The sequence below is a fragment of the Mytilus californianus genome, unplaced genomic scaffold, assembly GCF_021869535.1.
Source record: "Mytilus californianus isolate M0D057914Y unplaced genomic scaffold, xbMytCali1.0.p SCAF_4, whole genome shotgun sequence".
NCBI lineage: Eukaryota > Metazoa > Mollusca > Bivalvia > Mytilida > Mytilidae > Mytilus > Mytilus californianus.
Window position 1 is genome coordinate 43,808,914 of NW_026262690.1, and position 21,492 is coordinate 43,830,405.

General features: G+C 31.8%; 1 protein-coding gene across 5 annotated transcripts in view; it reads left to right on the forward strand.

Annotated features, from left to right (window-relative positions):
• The first annotated feature begins 2,058 nt into the window (after positions 1-2,058).
• The window catches only part of LOC127698324 (papilin-like), a 196,182-nt gene continuing 176,748 nt past the window's right edge, over positions 2,059-21,492 (forward strand). For 4 of the 5 annotated variants that reach the window (XM_052201709.1, XM_052201714.1, XM_052201715.1 and 1 more), the window contains exon 1: positions 2,059-2,271. The gene's annotated coding sequence lies outside the window, so the exon portion shown is untranslated. Of the gene's footprint in view, positions 2,272-17,746; positions 17,878-21,492 lie in introns of those variants that run through there. The other variant, XM_052201711.1, reaches the window with a different exon arrangement.

Consider the following 21,492-nt stretch of genomic DNA (forward strand, 5'->3'; position numbering starts at 1 on the left):
AAACATCTGATAAATATTTAATCGTATAACCGTATATTAAATAAACATTTCATGATTTAATTGATAGATGTCACATACAAAACACATAATAACATAACCATGAGATGCACAGACACAACATATTTTAACCTAAGCATGACATGTCATTGACAATATATGTACCATGGTAAGTCAAAGACATTCCTCATACTAGTATTAGCCGAACCATTAGATGTCAAAGACATGACAAATGTTTAACATAACCAAATCAAAGACACAGCACATGTTAGTCATATCATGACAAGTCATTGGCATTATGTACAATGATATGTCGTAGACATTCCTTATATAAGCCGAACCATTAGATGTCAAAGACATGACACATATTAGGTTAACCATTCAGAGTCAACGACATGACAAATATTTAGCTTAACCATTCAGTGTCAAAGACCCAGCACATGTTAGCCATATCATGACAAGTTATGTACAATGATATGTCGTAGACATACCTCGTATTAGCCTGGCCATAAGATGTCATAGACATAACAAATATTTAGACTAAACATAAGATTCAATAGACACCACATATGTTTAGCCTAACCACAAGGTTCATAGACAACAGACAATTTACCTAACCGAGATATGTCATCGAAACAAAACATATCAACTTGACACATATAAACCATAAAATGTCATTCCTTAGCAACACTGTCATGAACACTCCACTAGCAATACTGTCATGGACACTTCACTAGCAATACTGTCATGAACACAACATATCATATACTAACTATGAACTGTGATAGACACAACACATATGAAATTTCAGTTACATGATATATACAAGTCCACTCATGAGCTTTCATAGATTCAAAGTGTATTAGCAAGTCCATGCCATAGACACGGTACATATAAGACTATTGATGAGATACCATAAACGATACATATAGCAGACTAAACATGTGGTATTATAGACACAATTTATATTTACTAGCAACCAGGCGTTGAAATAGACACAACACATACTAGCCTTACCAAGAGCTTTCATTCAAAGTCACAATGCATATTAAGCATCACCATGAAATATCAAACATACAACTTATATTAGCCTTACCCAGAGATGTAATAGATACAACATATATCAGCTTTACATTGAGATGTTACAGGAAAACCACATTTTAGTCTAACAATTAGATTTCATACACACACAAAATTAGACATTATTAACTATGAAATATCACAGTCTTAACACATATTATTAACCATAATATCATTAACAATGATATGACATAGTCATGACACATGTTATTAACCATAATATGACATAGTCATAACACATATTATCAACCATAATATGTCATAAACATAACACATATCATCAACCATAATATGTCATAAACATAACACATATTATTAACCACAATATGTCATAGTCATAACACATATCATTAACCATTATATGTCATAGTCTTAACGGGTATATAGTTAATGATATGTCATAGTCATAACACATTATTAACAATAATATGTCATAGTCATGACACATTTTATTAACCATGAAATGTCATTCACGGAGAAGGTTGTGGTGTTTATGATCGTCTGTTGTGCTGTGTCCAATATTTTTGATAATTCCTGTCATCCTCTTCATGCATTACAACATATATTTAAGATAAACTTTAGATGTCACAGATACTTCAGATATTGACTACGAAACGCCGTAGACACAACAAACATATGCCAAGTTTTGAACGAAGGAGTTCATGAGCACAGGGTTTGTAAAAAAGGGAGGTATATTAAAAATGTTAGTAATTTGAAAGAAACAGGTGGAGCATTTACTGTTATTTAATTGATGTTGTTATTCGGACAAAAATAGTCGACAGTTTTGCATTAGATACAGTTGTGCATCTCTTACTACTAAAAGTTGTACAACTAGATCATAATAGTTGATAAAAATTTAGCCTTTATACATTTATCTTAAGCAAACATTTCAAAATTTAACTTTTAAAATTTAATGATATCATCGTGCATGACGTTATTTTAGTGTAACAGGTACAACTACCTGTATACCAATAGTACTAGATGTTTTATAAAATACTAACGCGTACTGACGTATGGGTCGCTTTAAAACGAATGATAGTTGATAAAGGTGTAATCGGATAAACATTACCAAATTCATTAATAATTTCTGTGGCTCATGGCCTTTTAGTTGGCATTAGGAGTTTTCAAATCATTCTCAAATCTCATTCTTCAATACGTACTTTAATGGTGACAAAGTAAAGACATACCAAAAAGGTAGGTTTTATTTTTATGTGATTATAAGTACTGATTTATATAATATCCTATTCCGTTTGCCTGTTTCTTCCTGGAGAAAATTTAAAAAAATGATTTGATTACGTTTGATAAAGTCAATTTAACGCCAATGGCTAGGGAGCTTGGTTTGAATACCGAGGAATGGCATAACATCTTACTAGATAGATCTGTTACTAATGTATGCACCTGTTGAGTATAATTTTTATTTTAACTTTTACACTATCTTTACCACGCTTGCTAACTTTGTGTTTATGGTTAGACACCAGTTTCAATATTTAATCAAAATCTTATCAGTTTGATTCCAATTGACCGAAAGAGGAAAATGAAACGCATATCAAGAACAGAATTTTATACTTTTAAAATATGGAGCACAGTTAAACTTCACCTATACCACAGGATGTACATAAAAAGTTTTGCAAGCTTACATTCATCCTGTGCTCTTTTTAAAAAAAATCTAAACAACATTTAAAATCCCTGTTGATAGGGATTCGCAATACTGTAGCGAAAGTAAAATCGACTAGGTCCACTGTAGACAATGATTATTACTCTGACAGAAAATCGACTTGTTCCACTGTAGACAATGATTATTGTTATATATATAACATAAAATCGACTTGTTCCACTGTAGACAATGATTATTACTATGACAGAAAATCGACTTGTTCAACTGTGGACAATGATTATTGTTATATATATGACAGAAAACCGACTTGTCCCACTGTAGACAATGATTATTACTATGACAGAAAATCGACTTGTTCCACTGTAGACAATGATTATTTTTATATATATAACAGAAAATCGATTTGTTCCACTGTAGACAATGATTATTACTATGACAGAAAATCGACTTGTTCAACTGTGGACAATGATTATTGTTATATATATGACAGTAAATCGACTTGTCCCACTGTAGACAATGATTATTACTATGACAGAAAATCGACTTGTTCCACTGTAGACAATGATTATTGTTATATATATAACAGAAAATCGACTTGTTCCACTGTAGACAATGATTATTACTATGACAGAAAATCGACTTGTTCAACTGTGGACAATGATTATTGTTATATATATGACAGAAAATCGACTTGTTCCACTGTAGACAATGATTATTGTTATATATATAACAGAAAATCGACTTGTTCCTCTGTAGACAATAATTATTACTATGACAGAAAATCTACTTGTTCAACTGTGGACAATGAGTATTGTTATATATATGACAGAAAATCGACTTGTCCCACTGTAGACAATGATTATTAGTATGACAGAAAATCGACTTGTTCCACTGTAGACAATGATTATTGTTATATATATAACAGAAAATCGACTTGTTCCACTGTAGACAATAATTATTGTTATATATATAACAGAAAATCGACTTGTTCCACTGTAGACAATGATTATTACTATGACAGAAAATCGACTTGTTCAACTGTGGACAATGATTATTGTTATATATATGACAGAAAACCGACTTGTCCCACTGTAGACAATGATTATTACTATGACAGAAAATCGACTTGTTCCACTGTAGATAATGATTATTGTTATATGTATAACAGAAAATCGACTTGTTCCACTGTAGACAATGATTATTACTATGACAGAAAATCGACTTGTTCAACTGTGGACAATGATTATTGTTATATATATGACAGTAAATCGACTTGTCCCACTGTAGACAATGATTATTACTATGACAGAAAATCGACTTGTTCCACTGTAGACAATGATTATTGTTATATATATAACAGAAAATCGACTTGTTCCACTGTAGACAATGATTATTACTATGACAGAAAATCGACTTGTTCCACTGTAGACAATGATTATTACTATGACAGAAAAATGCATTGGAACATGTTTGATTCTCATGACATTTATATGTTGCTAAGAGTTATATATAAAATGACAATGATTATTGTTATATATATAACAGAAAATCGACTTGTTCCACTGTAGACAATGATTATTGTTATATATATAACAGAAAATCGACTTGTTCCACTGTAGACAATGATTATTACTATGACAGAAAATCGACTTGTTCAACTGTGGACAATGATTATTGTTATATATATGACAGAAAACCGACTTTTCCCACTGTAGACAATGATTATTACTATGACAGAAAATCGACTTGTTCCACTGTAGACAATGATTATTGTTATATGTATAACAGAAAATCGACTTGTTCCACTGTAGACAATGCTTATTACTATGACAGAAAATCGACTTGTTCAACTGTGGACAATGATTATTGTTATATATATGACAGTAAATCGACTTGTCCCACTGTAGACAATGATTATTACTATGACAGAAAATCGACTTGTTCCACTGTGGACAATGATTATTGTTATATATATAACAGAAAATCGACTTGTTCCACTGTAGACAATGATTATTACTATGACAGAAAATCGACTTGTTCCACTGTAGACAATGATTATTACTATGACAGAAAATCGACTTGTTCCACTGTAGACAATGATTATTACTATGACAGAAAATCGACTTGTTCCACTGTAGACAATGATTATTACTATGACAGAAAAATGCATTTGAACATGTTTGATTCTCATGACATTTATATGTTGCTAAGAGTTATATATAAAATGAATAAAAATTGCCGCCAACAAGGATTTGTTTGCAATTGATCACAATTAAATTAAATGCAGTGTTTCAAACACAACTTCATATCATGTCGACATTAATCGTCATTTATCTACTAACTTGTAAAATACCCGATAAACTTGTAGGTCTCCAAATTGAATGTCTGTACATGTGTGAGAGCAAAGAAATAAATTAGATGCATTTGCAGAACTTATAATAAATGTATATATAAATTAGTTTAAGTTATTGACAACTTGTCTAAACACAGCGCTATTTTAGAGTTTAACATGTCATGTGAAAGTGTACTCGATTCCAAGTCATATGTGGCCTGTCTGTTCTGTTTTTGGAAAAATTGTTGGACTGCCATGTCATTAGTGATGTTTAACTCACATTAGTAAAAAATGATAAGAAGATATATTAGTGAGACAACTATCTACAAGAACAAATTGTGGCATAGATGTAAGCAATCATAGGTCACCGTACAACTATATTAGCTTTATTGATATCTAAAAGTATATTTATATAGACGGGCAAAGTTATTTCATTTTTTCTGAAGCTTCTGTGGGTACAGTTATTTATTGTTCATGTCAAGATAAAACATGGTTTATGCGTTTTATGGATGCTGAGTACAAAAGACAAGTACCAATGAATCCGTTTGTGTCCATTTCACATTTTGACATTTGTATTTGTATTTATGATGTAATTGACAAAAAACTGACTGACATTCTGATAAAGTGCAGCAATCTTCATTCATTAATCATACAATTGGTTTGTGTCAAACATAATCATATTAGTGTCATTATTAACTTTAATTTTTTCTGTTGATTGTCGAAATATTGACATTTGAAATAAAAATCCGTATGGGCACAGACGTTTCATATCTTTTTATCTGTTTTTGTCCTCAAATTATTTTTTATGGATGTACTAATCAGTGTTTTGTACATTTATTTTTATAATTCAAGATATTTATAAAGAAAAAGGAATAAAAAGTTGCTCAGAACAAATCTTCGGAAAAGGTCAAAATATTGCACTCCCAAATGTGCACTGCTCCGTGAAACGTATGTCAACACCTCTATGAAACATACTCCATGCCATATCTTCACACCCATTAGCTTTCATCAGTCTTTATGTACTATACAGGTAATCTACACTTTTTTTTTATCCCGATGAGATAGTAGTTAAGGATAATAATGAAACAACATTATTACTAACGTGATTGAATAGTTTTCAAGTAGTGATTTTTCCCATTAGGAGTAGCAATTTATCTTCTTCATTCATATCTTAGTATAAACTGAATGTTTGTTTTATGTAGATGTCATGTTGCCCCTCAATGGCCCTTACTTGGAACAATAGGCCCGAGAACACAGTTATTTCATAGTGCATTTCTTTTAGACAATAAATTCAAATTAAACAAAAATCGAACCTTCTCTATTTCAAAAAGATTTCTACAGAGTAGTTTACTACTTTTGGGTCAAATAATATCAAATTTATAGAAAAGTCTACCAGCTCTAACTCAAAATATGGACATTTCTATGTTAAGGAGGTCTATAATTCAGTTTGACAGCTTCAGACATACTAATTTTTGACCTTTTTTAACTTGACCAAATCACTACTTTACATACAAATTCAGCACCCAAATTTTTTCAACATGTAATTTCATCCCCATACTTAATATTTCATGCATGAAAAATAAAGAAATTAATTTGGAAAGGGTATTAAAAAAATATGCAAGTTATACACTGTCCACAATAGGGTCTATATTTGTTGTCCTCGGACCAATTCATATTCTTACTTGTATACTTGTTGTATACAAATCATTGCTTGCTCGCTACTTCAGACTTTGTGTCGACTACAGTGGCTTTTTTCGAAAGAGTACAATCTCTAGTAGAATATACTTACTAAACCGAACGAAGATAAGGGTATATTAATATCAGCTATCCGTATACGTCTTGTTATTCTTGTTTGTTAGTTCACCTGTATAGGGTTACTTTGATTTGTCTCGCTCATGTATCTTGCAATAAATTCATGTTTTAAACGCCTTTTTATGACTATGATAGAAACATCCTCTATCTGTTATTTCGGAACAGGTAAGAAGATAGAGTCGAAATAAAAAACAAATATAAGATAGACAACACCGTAGGCAAAGAAAAGAAAAAGACCATAATCTTTAACCACACAGAAATGTGTAGATTAAGCAATACACACTTCTTAAATAATATAGTAGGACTTGAACTCAGATGCTTCCGGTGGGAAAGCAGTTTCTGCTATACAAGTGGAACCTATTGAGTTGATCTAGGAAATAATCCAACTATTTAAAATATGACCAGAGTAACTAAGTAACTAAGATTGGAAAGCTTTTAGTCGGGAAAAAGAATCAAATGTGGAAATGTGAATACCAAATATGTTCTTTCAATAAATTCCTATCAGAAGTGTAAATTTCAATTCATAAGAATTTTTAAACGGTTAAATCTGAAAATTGAAAATTGCTGGAAAAATTCTATAGCCATACAGTAAGAAGTCTTTACATCTGATAACGATGGGTTAATTTCAAAAGTAGATCAGTCGGTGTGAATTATTACAATAAAACACTGGTCGGTGTTGCGTTTCTATTGGCACTCAGTATATTTCTCAGGCTGTACTATTTGGTAATTTTAAAACCTGTTTAAAATACCATTTTTTAAAAACGTTCGTCGGCATACTTTTTGTCTTCAATTCTGAAAAATTCAGTCTCTCAACTGGAATCTCTTCTATCATTCAGGGTGTCTTTCAATATTCAACCACTGGACGTTTAGCAAACAACAATCAATCAATCAAATATACAGTTAGCTTCCAAAATTTGAAAAATACAGAATTATGCAGCGGTAGGCAGTCTCAATCTGGGGTTAAAAAAGAAGATGTTTTCATTCAGCACACATCGTCTCAAAACACTCCATAAAACACATTATCATGGTCCACTGCATTCTGAATGATCTTTTTTTTTTTTATCTGTTAACGAATCAAATGGGTTTTAATATTTTTATACCCCGACCTTATAATTTTTGTTTTCATCTGCCAATTACATGGTTATATCATTTTGTTTACAACCCTATTCTAAAAGGAAGGTAATAACATATTTTTTGTCAAAATGAAATTGACTGTTTTGGTTTCAAAGTAACTGTCCTTGATTTAAATTAAAATAGACTCTCTCTACCAAGCGGGTTGAAAATTTATAGATATAAAAGACTTAACGACTATGGAAATACAGATTCATATAAATCTGTTTTTGTCGTATACGGACATTGAAATTTAGAAAAAAAATAAAAGAATATATATATATAAATTTCATGGCATCCGGGTAAAGGGATAACAAATCGAGAATTTCACAAAATATATTGAGAAATACAAGTTGAGCTCGATTTTTGTCGTCCAAGTTGTAAGATAGTGATTTAAAAGAAAGGGTATGTATCAGGCTTTTGTTGGTGGATGGTTTGGTCTGTTTTGGTGATTGGTGTGGTCTGTTTTGGTGATTGATGTGGTCTGTTTTGGTGATTGATGTGGTCTGTTTTGGTGGTTGTGTGGTCTGTTTTGGTGATTGGTGTGGTCTGTTTTGGTGATTGGTGTGGTCTGTTGTACTGTGCGATATTTATAGCGATTCCTGTTTAATATCCCTTTTTATGTATTTCACAAAAAAAAAACATCTTTAGGTCGTACAAAACACGTTTTTTATTTTAACTACAGTTGATTCTAACAAAGAAGGGATTAAAAAATATATGAATATAGGTGATCTTAACCAGCGTCGTTGATCAGATTTGGGTTCTTAACAATTCTAAAGATTTTCCTAAATGTTGTTAATAGCAGAACTAACAATTTGCAACAAAGTTAAAATGTTTTAAATAGAACATCTACATCATATCATTAGACAGCTTTTCTTCTTAGAAGATGGTAAACGTAAAGCACATCTTACTTAAAGGGAAATCACACTATTTATACTACTAATAATAATTCATTGAAATTTTGCATGTAGACAGATCATACATATTAAGATATTTTAGGCGGAAAAAAAATTGGGGTCACCGATGTTGTTTTCGAGATATGACGTCATCAAAACTTAAAGAATAGCGTTATAACGAAATATAGAAATACCGCTCTAAATTGTTAGAAAAAGACAAACTTATTGAAAAACCATGTTTAACTGGAATAACAAAAACAGTCAAATGTAACTTATACCTTATGAACATTTATTTGTCTCGGTTTCCTTATTTTTGAAGGCATTTGAACATTTCCCGCCATTTTTAATTGCTATTTATAATAGATTTTTCTTGAAATAAAAAAAATCTACTAATGTTTTTCCCTTCAAACTTCTGCATAAGTTGCAGCTTCAGGGAAGATTTTAAAAGCATAAATAAAAAAGGGGGGTCACCGATGTTTTAAATCCGCTAAAACGGAAATAATCTTTATTATTGAATTTTGGCGGGAACTATAACCTTTTAACGTTATAGAACGACGTTGCTGGCATAACAGCATTTCTTGCAACGCTTAGGTTGAATTAAACCTTTTCACTACAAAATATAATATCATTTTTGAACATTTTTTAAGGTATTTTGATTATTCATTGATATCTTTATCAATCTATCAAATCGTTAAACATAGATACAATACTGAACAGTTTATTATAAAGTAATTGTCAAAGTTGAAGTCATCTCATTTTTTAAATTGCATTTGTTGTATGTGGAAAACGAATGTTTGCCTCATGCCGTATTATAGAATTAATTTTCGGCTTCCAGAAAAAGAATCTTCTACCTCGGAAGACTGAAGGGCTGAAAAGTAACACGTTCCTTTTAGACTGCAGGCAGAAAAATTTCGTTACCATAATTTCACTAGCTTGTCCATTCGCACCGGGAAGATAAAACCTGAAATGCCGTATTGAAAATGCCACTAACTCAGCACATTAAAAGAAACCTATTTTCGGTAGGAATTTAAAATTGGTTCCGTAGTTACACAACGCTTCATAATTTATTCGAACTGTGGAAACCAAATTTTTTTCTGAGTTCTATCATCCCGCATCCATTTTTCATACATCGTTGCATGTTCATTGTACATAATATGTTCAATGTTCATCGCCTGTGTATTAAAACTTTATGTATTACGTATATTTTATTACCGTTCGATTAATCGCTCAACGTTGGTATGTTATGAGAAATACAATGCATCTGATAATTTAGAGTTAATTGACAATGAAATACACATCGCCATATTGATATCAGGAACATATAATGTTCCAAGTTGATGTATTTAAAAAAATCTTTTAATTTGTCATAAACGGATCTAGTTTTTTTTCTTGTTCTGCTACATCTATCCGTGTTTCTGTGGACATGTCGATATATTTTATCTAACTCTAGTTTTTTGTCGAGCCTTCGACTTTAGTCGAAAAAGCGAGACATAGCGATCCTACATTCCGTCGTCGGCGTCGTCGTCGTCGTCGGCGGAGGCAGCGGCGGCGGCGTCCACAAATATTCACTATGTGGTTAAAGTTTTTGAAGTTTTAATAACTTTCTTAAACTATCCTGGATTTTTACCAAACTTTGTCAGAAGCTTGTTTATGATCATAAGATAGTATCCAGAAGTAAATTTTGTAAAAAAAAAATCTTTTTTTTCCGTATTTTACTTATAAATTGACTTAGTTTTTCTGCCAGGAAACAATACATTCACTCTGTGGTTAAAGTTTTTAAGATTTCAATAACTTTCTTAAACTATCCTGGATATGTACCAAACTTGGACAGAAGCTTGTTTATGATCAAAAGCTTGTATCTCGAAGGAAATTTTGTCAAAATTTTGTACCTGTTTATCCGTATTTTACTTATAAATGGACTTAGTTTTTCTTCCAGTTAACATTACATACAGTATGCAGTTAAAGTTTTTAAAACATTTATTAGATCCATAAACTATCCTAGATTTAAACCAAACTTGGACAGAAGCTTCTTATAATCAAAAGATAGTATCGAGAGGAATATTTTTATTGATTTTTTTTCCTCATTTTTGTTGAGCCTGCGATTAACAGCAAAAGTAGGCGAGACACTGGGTTCCGTGGAACCCTTACGAATTTTGTTATCAGATGACAAATGAGAGTGTAGATAACCTTTGATGTAGAATAAGAATTCGAGTTCCAGCTAAATTTAGAGTTAAAGTTCCAGTTTTATTTTTAGTTCGAATGTTTATTCGAGTAAGAGTTCTAGTTAAAGCTCGAGTTCCACTTAGAAACTTCAGAGTTATACAGTAACTGTAAGATAGAATAAATTCTGGTAAGAGTTAAAATTTTGAGATCTGAGATCGGATGAAATTAAAAGAAAGATTGCAGTTTCTATTTTCTGTTGGTGCACCTCTCTTTCTTGAATTGTATATTCTTTTATCACATTTATGTTTCAGTATGATATAGCCTTTATACTTTTTTTGCCAAAACTGATTAATGATAGGTAATTTGAAAATAACTGATTGATTGTGTGTGCCACTTTCAGCACTCTGCTATATCATGTTGGCCGTTTTTTTTCTAAAGAACCAAGGTATCAAGAGTAAATCAGCTACCTTTGTATTAAACAAATGGTTGTCCTTTACAGTCATGATCGGAATCTGACAATCTCCCTATATCACTGTTTGTTGACAGGCAAGTGATCACACTGAGTGATCTGAACACGAACCTACATCTTAATTACTAGTCTTTGTTTTGTTTTTGTTTTCGTTTTTTTCTTGATTTTTGCAAAACTTTCAGTGGCAAATATTCCATGAATATCAGCACAAAATTTTTTTCTATATGAGATGAATACTCTTTCACAAGACGGACCTTAATGTGATGGTTACAGATTAGCACTTTGAAAGACATGTTACTCTACATAAATACATGTGTGTGTGTTAAATATTTCTCTTGTTGGAGTCTTGTAAAGCCAAATATACAGTGTGGATTTTTTGTTGTTGTTGTAGGTAGTACGGTCATCAATAGTACAAAAATAACTAGGCATAGTGTTTGATATTCCCAGATTGCTCTGACGTCTAGCGGCCTTATTTTTTAACTTGCTGGTCGTACAGTTCGCTATAATTGACAGTTTGAAGAAATAATACAAAATATGATTTTTTTTTTGTGCCCAAATTATGAAAGCCTGTACAAAGCATTAAAGGAAGATTGCGTATAATGTACTATATAATACGGTGCTAAATTTTCTTTGATTTCGACAGCCAGCAACCGATGTAAAATTTTGTATGCTTCTTTTACAGTGATGTTTAACTGGCGTTATTCTTAAATAACGTTTGATATTTCAACAAATATGATTACTCTACGAATCACTTGTGTTCATGTGTTTGTTCCCCCCATACCCCACTTCCCAAAAAAAAAAGAAACAGAGAGAGAGAGAGAGAGAGAGAGAGAGCGAGAGAGAGAGAGAGAGAGAGAGAGAGAGAGAGAGAGAGAGAGAGAGAGAGAGAGGCGTTTGATACCAAAGGAATATCGAAACTCATTGTTCTTATTTACATCCCTCTGTTGGACAGAAAACTACAAATTCCGGAAGCTGTACGCTTACATGCTGTTACTCTTGGTATATTGTTATTTTTTCCAGTATATTCCCACATACCCCATCGCGACAATACGCTGCCAACAGTTGGGTTACACTAATGACAGGACAATTGCCCGTATTGACCGGATGAGATATAAATAGTCAGAACTTTTTTGTTATTTGATAGATTATTTTAATATTTGAAGACCTTAGAAATATTAGACTATATTTTATGAAAATCTAACAAAAAAAAGTTGACCGGACGGATTTCACACTCACTGATGTACGCTTTACAATATTGAACTGATCGACAAAAAGTGTTACTGGTAATATCTCTTTTGTTTTACAATATTTTTTCATACAACTAAGAAATCTGCGAGATTAATAGTTATCTTATATGAAAATTTAAACTTCATAGTAAAACAAAATGTTTTTCTAAAAAAAAAAGTTGACCGGACGGATTTCACATTCGCCGATGTACGCTTTGATTATACTGAAATGATCGACAAAAAGTGTTATAAATATCTCTTTTGTTTTTAAATATTTTTTTTCTTCGTGAAACTAAGAAATCTGCGAGATAAAAAAAATTGTTAATATATGAAAATATAAACTACAGTAAATAAAAAAGGTTTTCTACAAAAAAAAGTTGAGCTGACGGATTTCGCTACAAATAATAAAGACCAGATCAACAAAAAATGTTGATATTTCTCATATCTAACAATATTTTTCGGTGAAATTAATAAACCTTTAAGAAAAATAATTGTATAAATGGTATTGTATGTAAATACTAAGTCAATAATAATAATAATGATAATAATATCTTTATTTAAAGAGAGTAACTCATTTGAATTAAACCCAATCGTAAGGTAATTCAAGACCATATCAAGACCACTTTCGGCTTTTATTTTTTGCCATACATTTTGTCCGTTTCGAGTAGCATTTTCATTTTTTGCACTTAAATCAAAACGTCATTTGCTTTCTCTTGCTTTAATAGTGAACGTCCCTTTGAGCGGGCCGCCATTTTAGAAATTAGCAACCTTTACGACGGACTCGAAACGGCGACGTCATAATACGGTCACGACACTATAGCGGCGCCGAGAGCGATGCGTATAAACAATAGTGTGATTTCCCTTTAAGATAGAACATCGCACTTTGTTAAGAACCGATTCGAGTAGCACAAATACACCACAGTAGAATTATCAAAAACTAGATTTTTTTATTCAAAACTTATTTGTTAAGTTCGATGGTTTCAAATTCCAACATACAATATTAAACATTCGAATGGATGATAGTGATATGTCCTTTATAACTGGCTCATGTTTATGGTCAGTTAAAGCAGAATTTGCACATAACTTCTTTAAAAGACGAGAAAAAAAATATTTGTAGACAAGTAGACAAAATCAATACACAGGGAACTCATCATTGGATTTCATTGGATTTGTCGATTGCTTAATGTTACCTGCGTAACATCGGGTGGCAAAAACCTCATGTTAAAGACTACAATGTGTGATAACATTTTGTGAGGGAATTCTATGTTTGCTATACCACGGTTCATCTCAATGCACTTTATAACAATACCACTAAACCAATCAGAATGAATTTTTTTTGGGCGGTATTTTAAAAATGATTTTTCTTTGTATCCATGTATTTTTATTCGTTATTGCAAAAAATGAACTTAGAATATATGTCATTTTCCCCCTACCCAGTTTACCCCTATTACCAGAAGTCCATTACTAGACTCTCTCATTTCTGCTATTACTTATTATGATGTGGACCGGTCATTGTTATTGAATCTTACGCAATTTGATTGGATTAAGTTATTATTAGTTTACCTTCAAACTGTTTATTTTTTCATATACGTATATTGATTAAATCAGAAAATGCATATATGCGTACAGTAACTTAAAATGACCTTCAAACTGGACGAGTCCATAATATTTTTTATCAATGAAACTAAAGGTTTGAAAGGTAACAATTGCCACTTATATTTTCACAAAATTTTCCACATATAGAATAGATAAATTATTTTTTAATTCCGGAGAAAAAAGAGAAAGTTTACAAATCAGACGTTTTATTCCATTAAACAAGTAATTTTTCGAAGGGAAATGCCGAAATACATTTTACGCACGGCTACGCCAGGTAAAATTATTTTTTATCTTAAAGGGGCACTAGCTGTCAAATTCATGTTCACCGATTTGACTCAAATTCTCATATTTGATTTATAACCATGTAAAACATTTATCCAAATAAAAAAAATCTAAAATAAAAAATTTACAGGGCATGGGCTCGATAATATGTAGCTTCGTTTCGTGTATATTTTAGTCTTGACGCCATCTAATTAACTATCGAGTTGACCTCCGAAGACCTCCGATGATCATATAAGCGATATAAATATAAATATAGATATAAATAGATGTGAACTCGTGCAATTGCATTTCTCTAGGTCTGTTTAATTTCATATTAAAGATTAAAAATATATGTTAATCATCGTTTTTACCTGTATAAGAATGATTTTTTGTGGATCGAATCAGTCAATGAAATTATTTACCTTTGTTTCACTTTCAATGTTGACATTCTTTTCCTTTAAATAACCGAACAAGCACAATTCATGCAGTATTCATCTCTAGCTAAGGGGTTAAATTGAAGTTCACATGAATACGGATTCAATGAGGTCGAATTATTCACTTGCAAGTGAATAATTCATCATCAATGTTTCTTAGCTTAATTTGACAATGCCTGCTAAAAGCGAATTATTATTTCACTATTTCACTTTCATTAATGATTGAACAAAAAAAATCATACTTTTGATTTTTTATATATCTCGTAGCTAGTGTCCCTTTAACAAACAAACAAATTTTCAGTCTCATTATAATGTTATAATTACAATTAATCCCAAACAAAATTAGTCAGTAAATAAAGTCAAAATATGTCCGATCTGCCTATTTTTGGACACCAATATTAAATACGGTCGTTTTAAGGTCAATTTCGTCTACCTCACAAAATCTTGTTAGGCACTATAGAACAAATAAACAATTGATACAATAGATATGTTCTGCAAAATAGTTTGACTTGGATGAGAGGCTGGAAAATTGGAATGCCATTTATACGGATAATATGTTTGATGTTTTGCCTTACAATAGGCCACCTTCGGACCCCAAATAGTTGTTCCAAATGCTTTTATACATACAAAGAGCGTGACATTCGCCCTGCACGAGTCATCGAATGGCTGCGTATTTTGACATCTTGCACAGCAATACAGACGCTCATCTTATGCACAGGTACAAGACGAGACTTTTTTTTTAAATATGTTTATATATTAGTATGCTAAATACACTCAAGTTCGTGTATTTAGTATATATACATATATTTATCCTGTGATCTTTAATCAATGGTTTACATGTGATTACCTCATTTACATACCCTAGTAAACCCTTTGGGTTAGATATAATGTCTTTCATTCATTAATTCTGATTTGGGTACGTAATAACGACTGATATATACAGGCAGGTGGACTTGGAACTAAGGATACTACAGGAACAAGAAGATTTGCTTCCTTTCAAGGTCTTTTCTTAGAATTGATCTCTGGTCGTAGACTCAAAACTATAACTTATAACAAACGCCATGATTTCATTTTCCTGTTGTCAACTTTCCATGTTTACGTAGTTACAGGCGATCTGTCTCAGCCAATGGCTTTTGAGTATTAAGTCCATTAAAACAGTATATGCAAGGGCATGCTCTCATTACAACGAAAATAAACTATCCTGTTAACTCGTAAGCTACTCCCGTAATCTCATTAAAAAGAATGAAATTCTCACTTTAGAAGTTATTGTTTTCATCACGAAGAAATAAAATGAGGATGAACGACCGATATGTTTAATTCAACTGTTCGAAGGTCGCCTTCTGGAAGTAATTGGTCGTTACAGTGTTTCATTTTAATAACTTTACGTTGTTATTAGAGAATAGAAGTTTCTTATAAAGTCATAGAGTAGTAGTGTTCATTACGTCCATCGGACGTTGTTCACGGGTTTGTCGAGTTTATACTCTTAAAACTAGCCACAGTAGATAATATATCGATGGTGGCGTGCATACAAATTCTTTTGGAGTTCATGCGATTCCAACTGTTTTGATCACTACATTTTCAGATTATTTGGTTGAAATGTGTATTTCAACTGACATTATATCGGTCCATTGGACTAGCAATTGATTTTCCAAAATAAATTTTGTGATTTGCATATGATAAACACGACTACAAAATTTCACGAATTCGTCTTATGCTTTGATTATAAGGAAGCGTGGAAATCGGGTTATAAACAAATGTTAAAATTAGATCTACAGATTTTTGCATTCATTGTAAGATATTTTGGTGCATTTGATTATGATAGCAACATATTATACCTGTATTTATATATATATATAACCAGCTGTAAATATTTCTGTGTTTTCATCTGACCTCAATCTCATTCTGAATGCCAATCAGTCGGATCAAACTGAAGATATTGGTGTTTCATACGCCAGGGCTTCAAACCTTGGATTTGAGGAAAACAGTCGAAATTTCCTCATCTTGAGATTCTCCCCTGTGCTATTGAAATACGAGCCGCAGCCTTAAAACGCACAAAGAAGTTAATGGATGTAATGTTCTTGATCAAAAACTAATTTGACATATTGGCACTTCAGTGCTTGAACATTGCCATCTTAATAATTTTTCAATAAAATGTATAAAAAAAAGATTGAAAATTTTACTATCTTTTTTAATTTTGAGGTTTAAGTAATATGGCAATGATCACATATTTTCCATTTTTTAATTCGTCCGTTATATCTTTTTCATTTCCTGGTGTTTTAGAAATACGCATAGAACTACACATATAAACCGAGAAAAGCATTCAAAACTGGATTACAACCTACAGTATTTACCAGGTATACACTGTCGGACTAGTAACCATGCAAAGCTTTGTTACTGACTGACATAATATACTGTAAATGATGCAAGTGTCTGTAAATAAACACGATTTCATTACAACGTGGTATGCAATTAATCATTTTAGAAAAAAGTGTCATCTTTAACTTGTCGCCGGTATTCTTTGTTGTCTAGATGAACTACTAGACATTCCTGCAAATGCAACAGGACAACTCCTAATTCATCTTACAAAGTAATTCTAATGTGTTTGATATCACTAGTATTAAAAGAGACGTATAATATATACTCTTGTTATTAAGGGGAACGATTTGATGAAATCAAGAGCCTCTTGTTGAATAAGTAAACATGAAACTAACATATGAGGACATCTACCTTTTTATTAAAAGACCAGTGATTCACATTTCTTAGCTTTGTAAACGATATGTGTGAAATATTTTGCAGTCTTTTTTAAGTGCTTAACATAAAGAAGTAATATTGACATTATACACCTCGTTAGTATAAAAAGCTTTAGATATTGGATAGTATAAACAGGTGAGACAATTTCTTGACTTTATGAAGCTATATTTGCAGCACATTTTAACTAGTGTCTTCTTAGTTGATATTTCAGTTTCAGTGCTGGCAGTTTGATTGCTGTTTGCTTTAAATCCATTGCATGGTAAATATATTTGATCGGGTATATTCAGGACGGGCGTTGGTGCATTGGGTGGTATAGACAGCAATAAGATTGTAATAGGGAACTTAAATAAATTAAAATAGGCATCATATGATCGTCTTTGTATTTACTATTTATTTGATGGTGAATCTCATATTTCTTGAAAGTTTTAAAGTATAAATTATTGTAATTACGTCATGATTCATTCATAATTTTCCCACTCTAATTCGGTTTTTTCACAAAATATACAGTTGACTACCTAAATATATAAGAAAGAGAATAAAACTAAACGGTTAACAATCTAAATATGAAGATGATATCCAACCTGAAAAATAGGTTTTGTCAAATATTGAAGCCAAACAGTCAAGCGCCACGAATTACAGAATTAAAAGACAACACCGCTCAAGCAGGTGTAAATGATTATACCTTTGATTTTATGTAACCTATTTATCTTATGAGCATAAGGATGGAAATCAAACATAAATTAGATGTTATCTGATCCTCCACCCTGTGGATATACAGCTCTTATATATACTAAAGGTGCGATATACTTGATACCAAGGTTAATTTGACGAGATAAATGTGCATTCCAATAATTTCATTTCCATTACCTAATACTCCAGGTAAATGGTTTCATCTTATATTGTTTTATGCTCCTTGTGATCCCATTTAATGGAAATAGAACATCTTCTTCTATACAAGAGAGGACAAAACAAAATAAATGAATTTATGTGAATATTTTATGATGAAATAAGAAAAAAGAAAACTCAAAATCAAATAGAACAAACAAGCATGGAAATATGAAAATATCAATCCCGAAATTTAAGTGGAAGCGTCTTCATTTGTATTGGCTGAGACTACCTGGACAATTAATCACTTGTGGCCGTGAAATTGTTAAATATAGTACCGATATTTGTTTGTTTTCCATAACTTTGACTGGGGTGATTGACCACTACACTATTATTTTCAACGGTGGTACCTTCAGTGGTAAAACTGGCCAGTCGAATTTAACAGAAAGGTAATCCCATCGAGGATACCAAAGGAATCGTAAAGGCACAAGATACTGACTTTGTACCGAAAACTGCAAATACTCCTGTTCATTGTTAAACAAACGTTAAAAGTTTCCCATACTTTTGAAACCACAATTTTATATTATGTGTATTTAAATAATCTATCAAACTGTGTCATTTGAAGTATTGTAAACATATACATATTGTCTTACTATAATTGTTTATTAATAAAAATACATTATATTACCAATAAAAGGAGACGTGCGGTATACGTCAATGATAACCCAACCCAGCGACACAAAAACAACAGACATCTCAGTTGGAAAACTGTTGACGCTAGGGCAATAAAAAAAAGTATATGTCTCTCTTTACGAAAAGGTGACATAATAAAAAGTTTATTTACGTTTTAACCAGACTGATGAAACAAAATGAAACCACATGAATCGTGCATTTCTAAATTATCAACTATTCAGAATTTATCAACAGAATTGCACTTGAAGCAAGTTACACTTATATTACAAAAGTAAATCTTTGCTGCATACTGATAAAAAAAAATTAAAAATTTTATTAAAGGCAATTTGTTTACGAAAATGATTCTCTGTCATCTGATTTTACTATTTTCTTTACAATTTTAAGTCTTATTCGTCTCGATTCTTGTGCATGTTATGTGCGGCCTTCTCGGTTCTTGTACATATATGTGCGAGCTGCTCGATTCTTGTACATATATGTGCGAGCTGCTCGATTCTTGTACATATATGTGCGAGCTGCTCGATTCTTGTACATATATTATTGTTTACCTTGGTTAATGGAACGTTTTTTCTTGAACTTATAAGCAAAAGCATCCTTGCAGAAAATGCGTGCCAAAAATAGCAGATTGCTAATTTCTTCACCAGTTTCAAACAAAAAAAAATGACATCAACCTGCGTCTTGGCCGAAGATTGTGATGATTAAAGCTAGTGGTCTAAACACTTACAAAGTAGCAAAACGATATCGAAATCTTAAAACAAATTGTCTTCAGTGGCGGATCTAGAACTTTTTATAAGGGGGGGGGGGGGGGGGGGGCACTGACTGCCATAAGAGAGAGCCCGCTATAGTCATGCTTCAGTGATTCCCTATATAATCAACCAAATTTTTCCCACGAAAGGGGGGGGCGGGCCCCTCAGGGCCCCCCTGGATCCGCCTATGGTCTTTAAGAACGTTGGTTTTCCCTGATTGAGGAGCCAAATGCAAGGAAATAAACTTTAATATGTTAACAGCTGCAGTTTTACTGTGACGTGTGGTTAAAAATAACACAGTCTGATCAGCATAACGAAATAAAATTAAAAACAACTTTTATCCAGGTATTTTTGTATTCATATCTTTTTGAAAATTTAGATAGCGTCTTTATGGTCTACAGATCATATATGCAATAAATTAAACATTTTATTTACCATATTCATATTTTCAAATTATATCATTTTATCAAACATAAATGTCATATTAGAATTAACACATATAATTTACGCTCTTATGTTAGTAAATAAAAGTTTCTAGTATTGTGATTTATTTTTCTTGCTGAAGTTTTATATCTTGGTCAATACATATATTGGAGTCCTTTGATAATAGTAACAACCAATATAAAATTAATAAGATGTGGTATAATTGCCAAATGAGACAGCTCTCCAACCGAGACCAAATGACAGCACGACATTCGAAGCATTTTTGGCTGTTTTTGGTTGTTCCGTAGATAAATAATACCAAGAAGGCAGGGGTTAATTTCCCCTGAATTTATTTGACACTATGGTCATTTTTAAAAAAGTTTTCTAGTCGTTACTAAAATTATCAGTATGAAAGCTTCATGTGTGTTCTGTGAAGTTCAAACAAAATAACGGCGCATTAACGAATATATGATAAAAATTATATATACAAAGCCTTTAGATGGCTCAAAATTTTGGATAATTTTGAATAGTTGTCACAAAAATTACAAGAAAGTCATTCTTTATCAAGACAAATTTGATTAAAGGTAAAGCTTTATTTTGTATTTCAGAAAAAAATCTTTAAATTGGTGTTGACAAACCATCCCCTTCAATACAAAACAAAAATAATGTAAATTTTTTTATATCATATTAAAACTTCCTTTAATATTCGTAAGCCTTGGCTCACTGCTCGACAGTAGACGCCAGCGACTTTTTTCACAAAAAATCTTACGATTAAAATTGATCGTAAGTTATACCGCAAAATGTGTATGACTTACGAGTATTTTTACTCTTAAGATTTTTTTTTGTGAAAAGAGTCGCAGGATTCCAGACTACAACAACAACCGTTTGTCGGATTGGATGAATATTATATGTGTTACTAAATTTTTGTAAAAATTTATTGCGAATTATCCAGACGTTCAATATTCTAATGACAGTATGTTTTAACAACTTTCGGATTTTGACTCTGTTCGTGAAAGAAATTTGGGGGAAATTGGCCATATCTCTTCATTTACGATTTTTTTTTCAA